This window comes from Pogona vitticeps, chromosome 13 (genome assembly GCF_051106095.1).
Source record: "Pogona vitticeps strain Pit_001003342236 chromosome 13, PviZW2.1, whole genome shotgun sequence".
In the NCBI taxonomy this organism is placed as follows: Eukaryota; Metazoa; Chordata; class Lepidosauria; order Squamata; family Agamidae; genus Pogona; species Pogona vitticeps.
This window is the reverse complement of record NC_135795.1, coordinates 275669-291653: the sequence shown is the minus strand read 5'-3', so window position 1 is coordinate 291653 and position 15985 is coordinate 275669.

The window sequence follows — 15985 nt, the reverse complement described above, 5'->3', positions numbered from 1 at the left end:
CCCGCCCCTCTCTCTCGAAGTCACTGCTGCTGCTGCTGCTGCTGCTGCTCTACATTCTGGGTCTACCTAGGGAGATCATGCAGGGGGTGGGGGTGGGGGTGGGACTGGCTGGAATGCAGCCTTCGTGTCCCTGCTGTTGGGAGCAGGGTCCCCCTCGGGGTCTCCCAAGGCAAGGCAAGGCACAGCTCCCCCCCCCCCCGGCTCCCGCCTGCTAGTCCCTGTGTCTGCTGCAGCTGGCCTCTTGCATTACTACTTCTGCCTCTCTGCTTGCATCGATTTGTTCTGAATTCCTTGATTAATCACCCTCCAAGAAATTTCAGCTCTATCAATTACCCCAGTTTAATTAGGGCAAACTTTTAATTGTGTCCCTAAGCTGAGCAGAGTTCAATAGGTTCACTAATTAGTGATCCACGGTGTCATAAAACCAATTAGCTGTGTGCAACAAGTGGGCGGTGCTCGGAGTGTTGGGTAGGTGGGTGGCTGGGGCTGTGGGGGAGGGGAGCAAAGTTCCCACCAGGAGGGGCTGCTCCAGGACAGAGGCTGGCAGGGCCCGAGCGGGCACCGCCCTCCAAGCCGCCATTTTGCCTTCTCAGATCTAGGGCTCAAAGGCTGCCAACTAGGTTCCCGGGCCCAGCAGCAGCAGCAGCAGCAGCAGCAGCAGCAGGAGGAGGAGGTTTTCGAAAGCCCTTGACCCTCGGGGCCCAGAGATCCCATTGCCCAGATCCCTCTAAGGTGGGGAGGAAGCCAAGGCATTTAGCTGCTAAAGGCAGATCGGCCGGCCGGTGGGGCCCCTTCCCAGCCCAGGCCCATGGCGATGTGTCTACTCCCACACACACACCCCTGTTCTCCTCCCCACCAGACACATAACTGAAGGCTACTGCCCTTCGCCACATACCCACTCGGCCTCTGAGCAGGGCTGGCCCTGGATGTCACACCAGCTTGCCCCTGACCATCACATGCTTGTCTTGGCATCAGCGGGGGCTCGGACAGATTCCCCTTCCTCCTGGCTTGCCACTTGGTCCACAGCAAGGGTGGATCAAAGGGAATTTGCGTCCCTTTGGGGCTCATGGCCGGCAACTGGGCCCACCAGGGCGGTGGGAGCAGGAGGACCCCAGACCAGAAGGGGGAGGGAAGCCCCCTCTCACAAGTCCTCATTTCATTAATTTCCTGCTTAATCTCTTAATCCTGCTGCTCCTTCATCTCTCAGGATAAGAGTTTGCTCCAGCCACCCCTCCAGGCTGGGCGCTGCCCCTGGTTCTGCAGGGAAGGCCAAGCACTAGAAACCCTGCAGCCGCATGGAGCCATAGGTCCTGAGCACCTGCAAGCCCCCCAGCAACCGGGCTGTCTCCAGCATCTGGATGACTCCGCACCCAAAGCAGGAAGTGCTGGTGGACTGAAGGGAGCCACAGGAACCCTTCACTTGAAGTGGAACCCTTCCCTTCACGAAAGCTTGTGCCAAGCCAAATGTGCTGGTCTCCAAGTTGCCCAGGGCTCCTGGGGGGTGGTAGTCAAAAAGCCCTGGGATGCCGCGCCCTGGAGGTGACTCAGACAAGTGGCCCGTGGCCAGGGGGTGCTGCGCTTCTGCAGAGCTCCCCCGTTTCGGGCGGGGCTGCCTCTCTCCTGCAACCGAGGCATGCTTCCACGTTGGGTCCGAAGGAGAGCAGCAAGACCTGGACTACATTGCAGGCACTTAGTGCATTATCTCACCCACCCCCAAAGTCCTTTGTGGCCGTGTGTGCGTGTGTCCATGCATGCACACGTACTGTCTCCAGAGAGCCTCCTTCCTGGATAGCAAGAGAGCTCTGATAGTCGAGAACCACCATCTTCTCTCCCCCCCCCCCCCGCTTTAGCCTCCAAGAAGCCGAGGCACAGCAATGCAAAGCAGGAGACTTATTCTGGAATCTCCAAATCCATCAGTAAACCCAACGTTAATCTTCAGGAACACTCATGTCAAAAATCTTAGCAACAAAATTAAGCCGTATGGCTATATTTTGACTACACACAATCAATATTAATTACAGGCAGAGAAAGATGTTGCTCAGAGTGGGCTTAACCTGGGATTGCAAGAGAAGGGGGTCCTGGCTGGCTGCCCTCAGCATCTGCCACTGGCATCCGTTGATGACGGCCCATGTTTTTCAGGCCAATCTGTCCATTTTGGGAATGACCAGAGTTGACCGTGGCCGTTGCTGCTCGCCACTCAACCCATCAAGCCACAGAGTCCTTGATGGGGCAGCGGTGAGGCTGCCGCTTCCGAAACCTGTGTGCCTGAGGACTCTCCTCTTCCTGTGCAGAGCAGAACAGGCAGGTAAACCATCATTTGGGTCTATTTGCTACTAGAAATTAATGCAACTGGGTCGCTCGGCTGCCTCTTTTTTTATGCATGAGCTTGCCTGAAAAGTTTTGCTCTTTTAAAAAATCACTCTAAGCCGGTGATGCCCTAAATTATGGCAGTAAATATCCAAAATAATGTTGACACCTTTTAGGAGGGCAGAATGAGCAGGCTGGTCGCTCCTCACCTTAATCTTGCGATGACTCCACATGACAATTGTGTTCATGACAATTGTGAAGGAAAACGGCGACTTGCACGTGGACTGGCCACGGAGCTCAGATGCCCCAGTTCCCGATGTAGTGCATTCCCAAGAGCAAAACCGAGTTGCTGGCATGTGCCAAGGACCGCGTGGTGGCAAAATGGCGGAGATGGGCAGGTTGGGCTAAACATCCCCATTTTCGGTTGTCTCTCCTCCTCATGGTTGGGTCTCTTCCACACAACAGCCCTCATGGAGCAGGCCTTGGGATCTATCCCTCCCCTTCCCGCACGTTTAGGTCCAAAGATGCACAATGTTACCTCTGAGGGGAAAAGAAGGTGGGTGAAACGTCCCTCCCTCAGTCCATTCACAAAATCAGCAGCCGACCTTCTGTCGGTGAAGGCATGGGTCATATTATGGGTCTCCCGGTGAACAGAGGCTTAACCTTGCACTTGGTCCATGAAATACTGAAAAGCATTCCACGCAGAGGGACGAGGAAGCAACGTTCCTGTCATCACGTTGCAAGACTCGGCCTGAGGAGAAGAAAGGGAAAGAGGCCTCTCCTGTCCACCCGCAGGGAATCCACGTTTTGCTCAAGGGACCCCCAAGTGGAGCGGAGTTGGGCAGGGAACCCTCTGCCGGTCTGGGCAAGGATCCGTGACGGCCACGGCTGGGGCTGAGGGGGCTTAGAAGGCCTGGCCGTGCACCCGCCCTGGGCTGCTGATGCCGGGCCAGGGGGGGGGGGGGCTTGCCATGTGGGTGATCTTCAGGAACGGGGAGAAAAGGAGGCCTGCCTTCCGACACCTTGGTCCCAGTTTGTGGTTGAGCAGGTGCAGACCGGCCCCTGTGAGCTCCACCTGCTCAGGCATTGCAAGCAAGGGCGCATCCAGGCTCCCTGCAGCTACTCCGAGGAAACAGACAGTCTGTCCTTGCCTCAAGCCGTGGGCGTTTCTGAAATAGCACATTGCCTTTCTTTCCAAAGGCCAGGAGAAAGAAGGGGATGGTCTGGATGGGGAAGGGAACATTTCGTAGAACGTCAGTGCAGGAAGGGACCTTGAGGATCACTGAGTCCAACCCCTGTCAAGAAGGCCCAGTGGGGGGGGGGGCGGAATTGAACTCCCAACCTCTGGCTCCAGAGCCTGAGACCTCAACCCCTGAGCTCCCGGAGCATGCCACTTAAATCCCAAGAGTTCAGCCCTGAAACGAGGGTCTGCCCACTCTTCAACTAAAGCCCTCTCCAGCTGATGGAGTAAAAGGACCCCATCCTGCCCTCCTCTGGGTGAGCTTGCAGTCTCTCCTGAGCACCTCTTCCCCCCCCCCCCATCAGCCTTTCCCCTGAACAACTGGAGCTGCTCAGCACAGCAGCTGATGCTGGGAGGCAGGGATTGTGTGTGTGCGGCCCTGAAGGCCGCTGATGTGCAGGGCCAGATGGACCAGCCCTTTGAGCTAAGAAGATTAAAATAACAATAAAAAAAGTAGTTTCATTACCAGGAAAATGGGCAGACCTTTTGGAAGGCAGAAAAGAGAGAGAAGGCAGGAGATGGCAGGAGAGAAGGCAGTGCTCTGTTGTGTGTGTGTGTGTGTGTGTGTGTGTGTGTGTGTGTGTGTACGCTCATGTGTGTGTGTGTGTGTGTGTGTGTGTGAGAGAGAGAGAGAGAGAGAGAGAGAGAGAGCACCACAGGAGGCCTCAGTGTGGATTTGTGGGCTCTGCTGGAGATGCCCGTCCCGCTTTTGTTCGTGTGCTGAAATTTTAGCAGAAGGAAGAGGGGGTAGCGGGTGACCCATTTTCCAACTGATTCCAGCCCCAGCCTCATCCCTTGATTACAGTGGGAGGCACACTGGTGGCTGAGGTGCAGCCACATGGCAGATGGCACAAACAGGCCGTGGGCTGCATGGCCTCCTGACCGCGTACGGCCGTTACACAAGAGCAGTTGGGCGTCCTTTGCAGACAGCTGCACCCCATGGCCGGAGATGGGGAGGGTTGTATCTTGGACCCATGGTGTCAGGAGCCAACTGGAAGCATGGCTCTGACCCTGAGTCACCCCAGGAGTAACAGGTGAAGAGGCCTTATATTGTGACCATCAACAGAAGGAGCTGCTGAATGCATGGCAGAGCCCAAAGAATCTATGGTGCCCCACACGTTGGCACAGCCCAAGGGGCACTTGAGTCCTGCTGGGGATTAATATTGGAGTGAGAGGCAGAGGTAACCTGGTGGCGGTCCTGCCGGTGCCAAGGATGTGGTGGCTGTGGAGAGCAGAGGGGATCGTGGCTTCCTTATGACTCACAGAGGATGGGGACTCCTTTGGACCCCTTGGCCATCGGCGTCCCGCCTTCTGGCACCTCAGCCGAAGGAATGGGGTGAAGACAAGGGAGTAAGCATTCTGTGACATGGTCCTGGCTCCCGCCGAGTGGTCCCACCCAGGCCTGTGGGATAAGGAAGGGGCATCTATGGGGGGGGGGGTTTGCCTTGACAGGTTGGCACGTGGTTGCCACCCCTGCTGCGTCAAGTCTTCTTTCAACCACCATTCATGCACATTGGACTTTCCTGCCTGAGAAAGCTGAGTCCAGATCAGAGCCACGCTCCAGTGGCTGGACAGCCTCGACCGAGGGCACCACGAGGTTGACTGCCTAGGCTTCAGCCTGATGCACACAGGCAGGCGTGGGGCCCAATCCCCATGCTGAGCACATGCAATGCACACCAAGGGAACAGGCAGCTGTTATCAGGAGGTCTCTTTGCTCCTTAGCAACCTGAGGCAAGGCTTTTCTTCCTTTGCCCCCATGTCATGCTGTTTTCAGAATTATTCCCCGTATTTTCTGTTGCAAGAAAAGCAAAAGGCAGCACCAATTACAGGCAATTTCGAAAACCTTTTTCTTCTTTCCTTTGCTTAATTATGGAATGTGCCACCGTGGTGGTTCCCTGTGGCTCGGCACTATGTTCTGAGAAATTGCTACTCATTCCTAGGAATGACAATTGCTTGATTCGTGTCATCGTTGGCCCAACCTTCAGAACAAGTGACTCCAGGCATGCAGTCGAGCCGCACAATGCTGTGCCCCGTGGCGGGGCGAGAGCCTTCCTCCAAGGCCACTGAGTGTTCTCCGCCCACCCTCCACCACCTGCCAGGATATCAAGTCTTACTGTTTTGCACTTACTGCAGGGGAAAAAAGAGCCAACTTCTGAGGCTACGACAGTCTGAGGGCAGGACTCCTTCCACCCATTTGGGGCTAAGCGGAGACCCCACATTTAGGGGGCCCCTGGACCAGCAGGCATCAGATCCCCCCTTTTTCCCATTTGCTCCCCAAGCAGCCTGGAGGTCGTCACAGTCCGGGGCTGAACAGACCACCCAGCGCCATTCACGCAGACCCAACCTGCTGCTGGGCACCATCAGTTTCTCCGGGCTACCACCGTTCAGCACGCAGAGGCTAATCCTCAAAAAGCACTCTGGATTTTGGGGAGACCAGAAGCCCCCCAGTTATTTCAACCCCAGGCTGTCCCTGAAACCCTTTCCAGCACCAAGGCTGTTGTCACCTGTGCCCTCTTTGTGGTTGTGTAAACCCAGAGGCTCTGAGCCAACTGGAGAGGGGGGGCCTTGGTCCAAAAGCCCCCTGGACAAGGGCTAAGAGAGCTGTGGGTGTGGGGGGGGGCAGGTGTCACAGAGCTGCCAGGGGGCTCAGATCCAATCCAGGTGCCAGAGAAGGCGCCCCTCTAGTCCCCAGGCAGAGCGTGGCCTGTGGGCTGGCCCTTGGCCCACCTGCCCTCCTTCAGGTTTCCTGCTCCAGCCTCAGAGGCTGACAAGGGGCCCTGAGTCAGGTCTTGGTTTGGGCACAGCTGCCCTGAGTCCTGGCCCAGCCCTTTGTCCCCTGCGTCTGCGTGCATGCGTGCGTGCATGCGTGCGTGTGTGCGTGCGTGCGTTCTGCCCAAAGGTGGAGCACCGGCTGGAGTCCAGGCTCCCTTCAAGAGGGCCGGGAAGAGGTGAGCCAAGAGGTCTGGAGCAGAGTTGCACCCGGGAGAGCTCCTGCAGGCGCAGGGGCTGCAGCTGGAGACTCCCACAAGCAGGGCCCAGCGGTCCTTCAGCAGCAGCGAACCCTCGATGCGGGGAAGCCACTGGGGTCCCGCCATCTTTGCTGGAAGCCAGTTTCCATCAGCCCCAGTCAGCCCAGGTAAGGATCAAGAGCAGAGGGAGCGGAAGACCAAGACCCTCTGACTGGGCATGAGCTCCCCTTTCCAGTCCTAGGCTGAGGCTGATGGGGGGGCTGCCCCACTCCCTCTCCTGAGAGAGGACTCCTATGGGGCAGGGAAGAGAGCAGCTCGCCTGCTCCGGCAGCCTTGGAGAGCCACGCTGCAGTTGCGGATTGGGTCCCACACTCTGGAAGAGCTGGGCCCGTCCTGATCTGGAGCTTCTGGGGGAGTGGGGGGGGTCCAGAGTAAGCACTGCTGGGGGGGGAATGGGCCCCCCCAGTCCCATCCTCTGTCCTGAGCCCCTGGCACAGCACCACTTGCTCCTCCCCAGGCTGATCTGCTGGCTTTGCAGAAAGCTTTTCAGAGGATTAATTCCAGAACAAATGTGGGTAATTTCAAAACGACGACAACTTGCCCTCGCTGGTGTGACTCTTCATGGATTTCCCTGCCTTTCCTCTCCAGAGAAGGCCCCCCAGGGTAACAGAGATGCCCTGGCATCCCATCTGGGGGCTGAGAGCCTCTGTCCTTGCTCAGAGACACGGATGCAGGGGCTGGATGGCTTCACAGCCCTCTCAGCTTTGCTCTTGGTGCTGCCTGTTGACCCGTCCTGTCCCTTGTACAGCTTTTGGCAGAAGCCAGAGGCAGGCAGGCCTTGGAAAAGTTTGGAGGAAATAATTGGAAAGGGTACGAACAGACAGACAGATTTATGCCAAATGAAAATGGGAGACTCGGCCGTTGCAGGCTTGTGTTCCTCACCCATTCCTGGAGCCACCCAGGGCTCTGCTGCATTCATAATTCATTGGGGAGGGAGAGATTCTAGCACTCTCTGAGGTTTACAGACATCCATTATTGATGGCCCCCGTGTTCGGTGACAACCACTGGCAGCCAGTGGGCTGCGTGAGGCGATCGGAGGGCTGCTCTGGCCGTGCCAGCATCTTTATTCATCAGCTCCCAATTACAAGGCTGTGAGGATTTGGAGAGGGGGAGGAAGGAGAGGGGGGGCACTTTTCTTTGACTCAAGGAAGCAAACATGGAGCTAAATGAGCTGCCACTGAGATGGATTCTGGAGACAGGCTGGTTCGGTTTCTCTAGAGCAGCTGATAAATCAGAGGCAAGGACGGAGGGAACCCCAACCTTGCTGAAAGACGGGGGGGGGGGGAAACAACAGATGGATGCCACCGAGGAGACTTGGGCTCTTCTCCCTCTTTGGAGAAAAGAGGGCCCTCCTCACCCAGGTTTAGGGCCCTTCTTCTGCCTCTGGGACAGTCCTCAGCTCTGGCTGGTGGTTCTTGAGAGACATGCCAGGGCACCAAGTCCTGTCCTTCCAAGACCCCTGGTCAACCAAGGGGAGGTCTCCTTGGGAAGACCCCTTTGCCATGGGACGGATGGAGGCTCAGTAGCCGAGCCCCTGCTTTGGTTGAAATAGGTACTAGGTCCACTCTGGGCACCCGTTCTAGGCAGGGCTGGGAAAAGGTCCTCCCAGAGCCTGGGAAGCTGTGGTCAGTTGGGATCAACCAGACAAGATGGACAAAGTCAAGGTGGCACATTGGACAGGATTTTTTTGCCTTCCGTGGGAAAGCGAACCTGATCTCTTGATGTCTCTCTTGGCTCAAGAGGATCAAGCTAGCCTTCGGTAGCTCCCTGCAGTGTGGGCAAACTGCCTCTCTTGTGCACAGCATCCCTGCAAAGAGGTGTGTATCTCTGTGTGTGGGAGAGTGTGAGAGAGGGATTCTCTTAGGCAGAAGAAAGGCTGATGGTTGCCTTCGAACTGATAGGATGTAGTCCCTTTTTTTCCTGGGGGAAAAAAAAGGTGTTTTTTTAGAGGTGTCTCTTGGAAAAGGGAGAAATATATCATATCGACACACTCATAACTGCTGCCACGTCCCACCTCCCTCCAAAGGTGTGAGATGCAGGGACTGGATCCCTGGGCATAAAAGGAATGCCCCCTCCACGCGATGAAGAGCCTCCAGTGATGGAACAGCATCCCGTTGGGTAAAGAGATGGGTGTTGTCAGCAAGACAGCCCTGGCATCACACAAGAAGGGCTCCTCGTTTGGCAGAATGGACCCAGGTCACCAAGACCCCGTGCCCTTTGCAGAGAGGAAAGAGAGGCCGAGGACAGGCAGAAAGAGGGCTACTCCCTTCCCAGGGGAAGGAGGTTCCTCTGGTGCCCTGCTAGGTCTTGTGGTGCCAGTTCCTCTGCAGCCATCTGGATATGACGGGGAGCCCAGATTCTGCCCCCAGGAATTGAGCCGGCTTCCTCTGGTGGAAGGTCAGAGGGGATGCCCACCAACCAGTACCAGGGTGCCAACACGGGAAGGATTTCATCCTGCCCTGTTTCACTCTGCCCTTCTTTTCCCTGCTCTCTCTCTCTCTTTCTCTCTCTCTTTGTGTGTGTGTGTGTGTGTGTGTGTGTGAGAGAGAGAGAGAGAGAGAGAGCTATTGAGAGGGGGGGATGGAGGCATGTAAGAACTTCTCCTGCCTTGACCCCTCCATACCCTGGAGATGCTTTCTCTGTCCCAAAGCAGCCAGCCTTCTCTGCCTCCGCCTTAGTGAGCATGCTTTCTCCAGTTAACATTTCTCTTTTGTGAAGTAACTGTATTTTTTATTACCTAGTTTCATGCCTTCCATTTCCAATAAAATCTGGCCTTTGAAAGGGCTCCGGGTGTGACCCACAGCCCAGCTGCTGACGTCCAAAGATCCCGTGCAGGTAAGGCGTGCGCGCTCAGTCCTTCCGCCCTAAGAGCCCAGCTGCTCACGGCAGCCCCGAGACTTGGGGGGCTCTGCAGGAGCCCGATCTTGCCAGAGCCAATCCAGCCCTTTTAACCAATCCTTCACACCCACGTTTGACATAGTCGTGCAAGAGCTTGTACATTTGTTCCTCCCCTCCTGGCTCCAGATCATGATATTATGCTTTCGTCTGCTGCATGTTCAGAATAAATTTTTAGTTTTCAGCATCAGCAGCAGAAAATTGCAGAAGCCTGTGATCTCTCTAAGTGCAAAGGGTTTCCTCCCATTCTATCGCCATTGACGTGCATCCATTGCAGCACAAAAAAGCCCAATAAGTAAAACAGATGTGGACAGAGAGCTCCTATATCAGGTACAGATGAAGTCATAGCCCCAACCCCCAAATTTCGGAGAAAGCAGGTGACACCAGGATGGAGAATAAAGGAGAGGACTTGGCAAGGGGGAGGGGAACGAACGCCCTATGCGCTGTTGTTGATGTGGGAGACGAAGGAAGGTATGCTTCAAAGGAGGCATCTCCTCTCACAGGATCCGGCCGTCCCTCCGGTCAGCCTGCTCAGGAGAACCCCTTTCTTGGTCAAATGGAAAGCCAGATCCTTGTCAACTGGACCGCTGTCCAGAGCAGCACTTCCTGGCTGTGCCATCTCCCGGATTGCCTCCCCCCTGCCTCCCCTTCCATCACAAATGAGACACAGTTTTGCTCAAGTAATGATGATGATGGTTGCAGGGAGGCAGCTTTCCTATATGAGCCTCACAGAAGCTGAATGGGACATGAGTGGCTACTCTGTCCACCCAGAAGGCCCCTCGAACATACCCCTCTCCTGACCTGCCTACCTGTGCAGATTTGAAACCATCTCTGCTCCTGCAGGACTCAGAAACTCAGCTGTCATCAATGGAGGAGCCAACCCACAGCCGGAGCCTTTCCCCATGGGGAACCTCAGGAAGGGGGGGGGTTCAGCCCAGGGGCCTGTCTCTGATGGTGCCTCCCGGCACACGAGCTGCAGCAAGGTCAGAGGATGGGAAAGATGACTCTCTGGCCCCACCTGCCACGCCTCCGTGTTGCCATGTGTCAGGTGAAGCTAGCTGGAAATGCAGAGCACAACCAGGTGATGCTGCCACCACTTGAGATGGACCTAAGGGGACTCATCCTGCTGGCACAGGGAGAGCATTTGGCTTTCTTTGCTCACAGCTGGATCTTTGCCACCTCTTGCTAGAAGACCCTCCTGCCAGCAGCTTCTCATAATTCCAGGATAAATCAGTATGATTATTCCCTCTCCCCCCCTCCAAATTAACTTCTTTCTCCCAGAGCTGCGCTCATAACCAGACCAGCCCCTTCCCCCATCCCCCCCCACCCAACTCCTTGCTCTTTATTACCTTTCAATGACTTAAGCCCCTGCACTGAATAACTTCATCAAGGTGTCAACCTAAACAGATTTTCTTCCCATAATGGCCCGACTCGCGCAGGTTCTTAATGAAAAATATTGATTGCAGGGGATTAGTCGCGGATTTATGAGGTGGGCACTGATCCCTCTGTCACCTGATGCCTTATTGGTGGATGACGGAACTGATCCCCCTGCGCAGTGGGGAAGAAGCCGTCACAGGGCATGCCAGAGGAAAGCTTATTTCACAGGGAAAGGCAAGGAGGCGGCTTTGGGACCCGAATCTGAGGGGCTCCTTATTGGAGGGCAAGGCAAGGCGGTGCTGCAGGGTCCTCCTCCACCTGGAACTGGCGGCTGGTCCAAAGCATGATCGCTGCTGTCCAGCTGCTACCTGGGAGTTGCTTCCCTGCAGACATTGTGGACGGTTTGTAAGAGCTCAGGTATTCCAGGGACAAACGGAAGGGGTGCCTTTTGAGTCCTGCACCAACGGTGAGGGATTTCCAGCCCAGGGGCAGGGTTTGGTGTGCAGGGCCTGAAGGCCTCCCCCCCCCCTCTAATCCCTTGGAGAAGGGTGAAGGGAGAGGGAAGCCAAGCTAGCTGGGAGTCACAGCTTCCAGGGGCTCAAACGCCCAAGGCCAGGCTGTGCAGGCAAAGGGGGCCTCTCTCGGCCAGTGGCCAAAGGGCGGCTGGTGCCCAGGCCGGGCTGCCACTGGCTTCTCTCCCACTGCCTCTGGCCCCTGAAAGGGTCCCCTTGCTGCAGACCTGCTCTGGCCAGGAGGGGAGAGGAAAGAAGGGGCTGTGACTCCTCCATCTGGTTTGGTTTGTTCAGGGTCCAGAGAGGAGAACTTTGAAGGCTTAAGAAGTAATTCCATTTTCTTAATTCTTGGTGAAGGAAATTATATGCTTCAGTGTAGACAGTCAGTTCACAAGGAAGCTGAGAGACAATGTTTCATTTCTAAGAAAATCTGCATGAAACTGAAGGTGGAAGAAGCCTTGCCATCTGTCTTACAACACCCCCCATCTTTAATTCTTGATTATTCTCTCTGTGTGCATTTCTCTCTCTCTCTGTCTCTCTGTCTCTGTCTCTGTCTCTGTCTCTCTCTCTCTCTCTGTGTGTGTGTGTGTGTGTGTGTGTGTGTAGAGAGAGAGAGAGAGAGAGAGAGAGACAGAGGGAGAATGAGCAAAAGAGACTGAAGCAGGGAAGTAAGACTGCTCTCAGTAAGAATTAGTCAGAAATGAATTAGTTGAGATCCCTCCCTTGCCAACAAAGAGAAGAGTGGCAGATTTCCAGGTCCAGCATCCCAAAGCACCCTAAAAGCTTGTCTTGCCACTCAGATACCAACGGCGTCTGGGGAGTGGTCTTTCTGGCTTGAACACAGCCCACCCTGCCTGCCATGGTGGACTAACAGGCCTTGCCTCTAGTCAGCTCTTCCACCTATTAGCCATGCTTGGCCCACATAGCCACCAGGCTAGGATCTTAAGCCACGTGGTGCCTTGACGTGGTGCCCTCCCCTCCATGCACACCCCTCCCATGCCAGCCAAAGATGCTTTCCCCGATGCCACCTTTTGTCCTCACTCTGGGAGGTCAAGATCTTGGAGGAAGGGTAACTCTATTGGGAGGCTGTGAAAATCCTGGCTGATTCTACCTTAGAGAGGGAAATGACGGATCAGTCACATCCATTAGCACTTTGAAGGAGGGAAGATGGGTGTTAATTATTCTTAATTGAGTTCCTGGAACTCAGGCAAGTTTCAGATGAAACCTAATTAACATCCTGTTCTTGATACCCAATAAAATGTAATTAAGCCTCTGAAAAGTAAGCGGGCAGTCCAGCTTCCCAAAGATGAGCAGCCGGGGGAGGGAGGGGAGCCCACAGCCCTGAAGCCCTGACACCGGGCCCAGGAGACTGGAACAAAAGGCAGGTCAAGCCCTATGTCTGAAGGGCCTCAGGCATGTCCAGGAGAGGGTCGGCTCCCTAAGTACAAAACAGAGGCAGCTCTCTGAGGCAGAAGAAGGTGAATCCCCAATTAGCGTTGGCACACAAGCCGGAGAATGGCTGGGCAGGCTGAGCATTCCCTGTCCCTCACCCAGGGCAGACTCCCTCAGCCAGGAGGCCGTGAGACCTGTCCTGTCTAGTTTGTCCTCCCAGGTGAACCTCTTCCCTGACGGGCTGTCTGTGCCTCCAGCAGCTGGTTCAGCACTCTCTTCTGCTGGACAGCTCCTTCCCTAGGAGCTTGCTTGTACTTCCACTTTTTAATGGGCAGGATCAGAAGAGAAAATCTGTGGATTTTCCACCATGATGTGCTGAGCAAATATAATCTGAGCTGCAGCCATCGCCGTGTGCAGAAGGTACCTTTGTTGCTGAGGCATTCACTGCATTTTATTGGAAGGGTTGATTTGGTTGCCTTGAGATGGTCGGCTCGGAGGCTCAGGTAAAAGGGCCTGCATGGAACAGGGTCTTTTCTGTTGTTCTTCCTTGATCATCCCCACAAAACATCTTGGAATGATTTTCTCTCCTGAGTTCACTTCCTGGGTCCCAAACATCATCAAAGCAGGAGTCTAGCCATGAAAAATTTCAGTTCTCATTTTAGTAAAGGATCACGGTTGTACAGCAGAGCCACAACTGTCTGCCTCATGCCGACCTCTGAGCAAGAAGGGTTTAAAAGGTTTTGGCCACAAAGAAGCGGACCTTGGCTCTTAGCCCCAGCCATGCCAGACCAACCCAGTCTCCCTTTGGGGGAGAGTGCCCAGGTAGGCAGATCGGAGAAACATTGCAAAAGCTGCTGAAGGATTTGCAGAGGCACTGTGAGGACCCTCACCCGACCCAGCCCCCCTCACTGCCTCCCTGACATCCGGCCCTTGGTTGGCAACAGCCTTTCGGTAGCAACAGAAGTCATTAGAAGTTTCATAATGCTTTCAACCTGTCTTTTAATATCATAATTGGTTTAATTATGTTTTCACAATTATATTGTGTGTTTTCATTGGTGCTGTTTTCTCAGCCATGTTTTAAGCTGTCTTCAGCCACCATCCTGAGGAAAAGGTGGCGGATAAATATAGGCAGACATACAGACTGGAGGACAAGAGTCTCCTCAGGAGGAAGAAGTCCCACTGCAGGCACAGGGCCAAGGGGTGGCAGATGCCCCAAAGTTATTGACCTTTCATACGCTTGATCTTTTTTGGGGGAACCTGGCTCCATCGGCCTCCTTGCTCCAGCTGTGGGACAAAGGCTCTGTCCTGGGGTCACCACGTCATCTGCTCCTTTTCATTTGAAAATCATTATTTTTACACTGCTACCTGAGCAACAGTGCTCTGTGCCACTCAGAAGCCTGCTCCTGTCGTTCCAGCCGCGGATGCATCGGACGCCTCCTGCGGCCTCCTTGATCTCTCAGGCTGCAGGAGGGTTGCTGAGCTAGCAGCGAAGGGCAAGCGCACCCCTTCCTCCACCTGCCCTGCATCCCCACTGCCGACCCACAACCCAGCCCTGCACTTTCCACTCTGGCAAGCGGGAGCGGGGCCATCGCCCTGCCTTGCCTGTAGCGAAAGCATTCTTCACGCTCTACATAGAGGCTTCCAGTGCAGCCGTCCATCTCGGGAATGAGTTTCTCCAGCAAAGAGGTCACTAAATCTCAGCTGCTGGTTGGCAGCCTGCCCGGCTGGACGGTGTCGCCAAGAGGCTTCTCCCCCCCACACACACACCGCACACACACACACACACACCTACTCCCGTGGCAGGTGATTAAACTCCATAATCACCATCGTTCTCTGGGTCATCTTTTTGAGGGGGCCAGGGTGGGCATTTATCACGGGCGGTCTGCTGACACAGGCAGGGGTGTGTGGAGGCAGCTGCGATGTAATTATTCAGCAAATGTAATTAGCTACAGATGTACTGAATAAGTAATATGCAAAAGATATTTATCCCTGACGGCTGCAGCCCATTAAAATGCATTATTATGGCCATTTGTCAGGAAAATGGCAACATTTATTAATGCATTAAAGTTAATTCCTAGTAAATTAGTAATTGGCTAAACAATGCAATGCACATTAGCCTGGTGGACCTGGAGAGGGGGGGCTAGTGGCGGGGGTGAGAAGCAGCGTCTTGGATTAAGAAGACTTTCTTCCCTGACAAAACTTGGAGGGGCACTTTCAGTGGGGGAGGGGAGCCGCTTTCTCCCTGGCAATGATGGGCTGCCTTCGGATGGGTGGTCCCTCCATGACCATGTGGGGGTCCCTTGAGAGCCTAATGAGAACTGTATACATCTCATCTGAGTGCCAGAATCTGCTGAGAAGGCAAAGGGGTCAGAGTTGAATAGCCAAAGAGGGTGGCATAGCTGAGGGACACTGGGAGGATGTCCATGACTGCGAAGCAGAGGATGTGTGGCAGGGGCGGGGGGGGGTGAGGTCAGAGCCGGAAGGGAATCTCTGAGGCAGACCCATATCATTTACTTCCTCTGCAAGGAAAAGCAGTCTTTGCTTAACAGTCAAAGAAAGAGGGAGTTCCTTTACTCTTCTGATCTCACACCCTCCAAATCTCCACCATGGCTGTTCCCAATGTGATGATACTGATGGGGGGGGAAGATGGCCCCTCCAGATGTTGACAGAGAGAAACCACCAGCATTCCTTGTCAGGGTGGAGGGGAGATGCAACCAGCAACACCTGAGGGGCTGTACTGGACACGACCAGTCCTGCACAAGCCACCTGCTCCTTGGAGAAGACCCCAGGAGTTCAAGTCCAAGGCTTGAGAGTGGAAAACAAACCCAGCCCTCATGGCTGAAACCTACGATCTGGAAGCCCCCATTTGGCATCTGCTGTGTTGGACGGCCTGCCTGTTCTGCAGGGCAGACCCAGAAGACCAGCCAGGTCCGCGGTGATCACCAGAGAAGACCAGGGCTTCCCTCTTTCCTCCTGGATGCCTGCACGCAACAGGTGATGCCTTTCCACCTCCTCTCATAGATTCAGTGACCTCCATGCTGTGTTTTCTCTCTCTGGCTGCAAAAACTGGCCACCTTCCTGCTCCTGCAGTCTTGGATTTTCATCTTATTTATTATAAGGACAAATAGCAGTGATGTATGAGTCACCCTTTGCCAGGGACTGGGAAAAGAATTTCAATTACTCTGCCCCGTAAAATATTCACACACAGGAAACTTGGCTATGTCTGCAAAAAC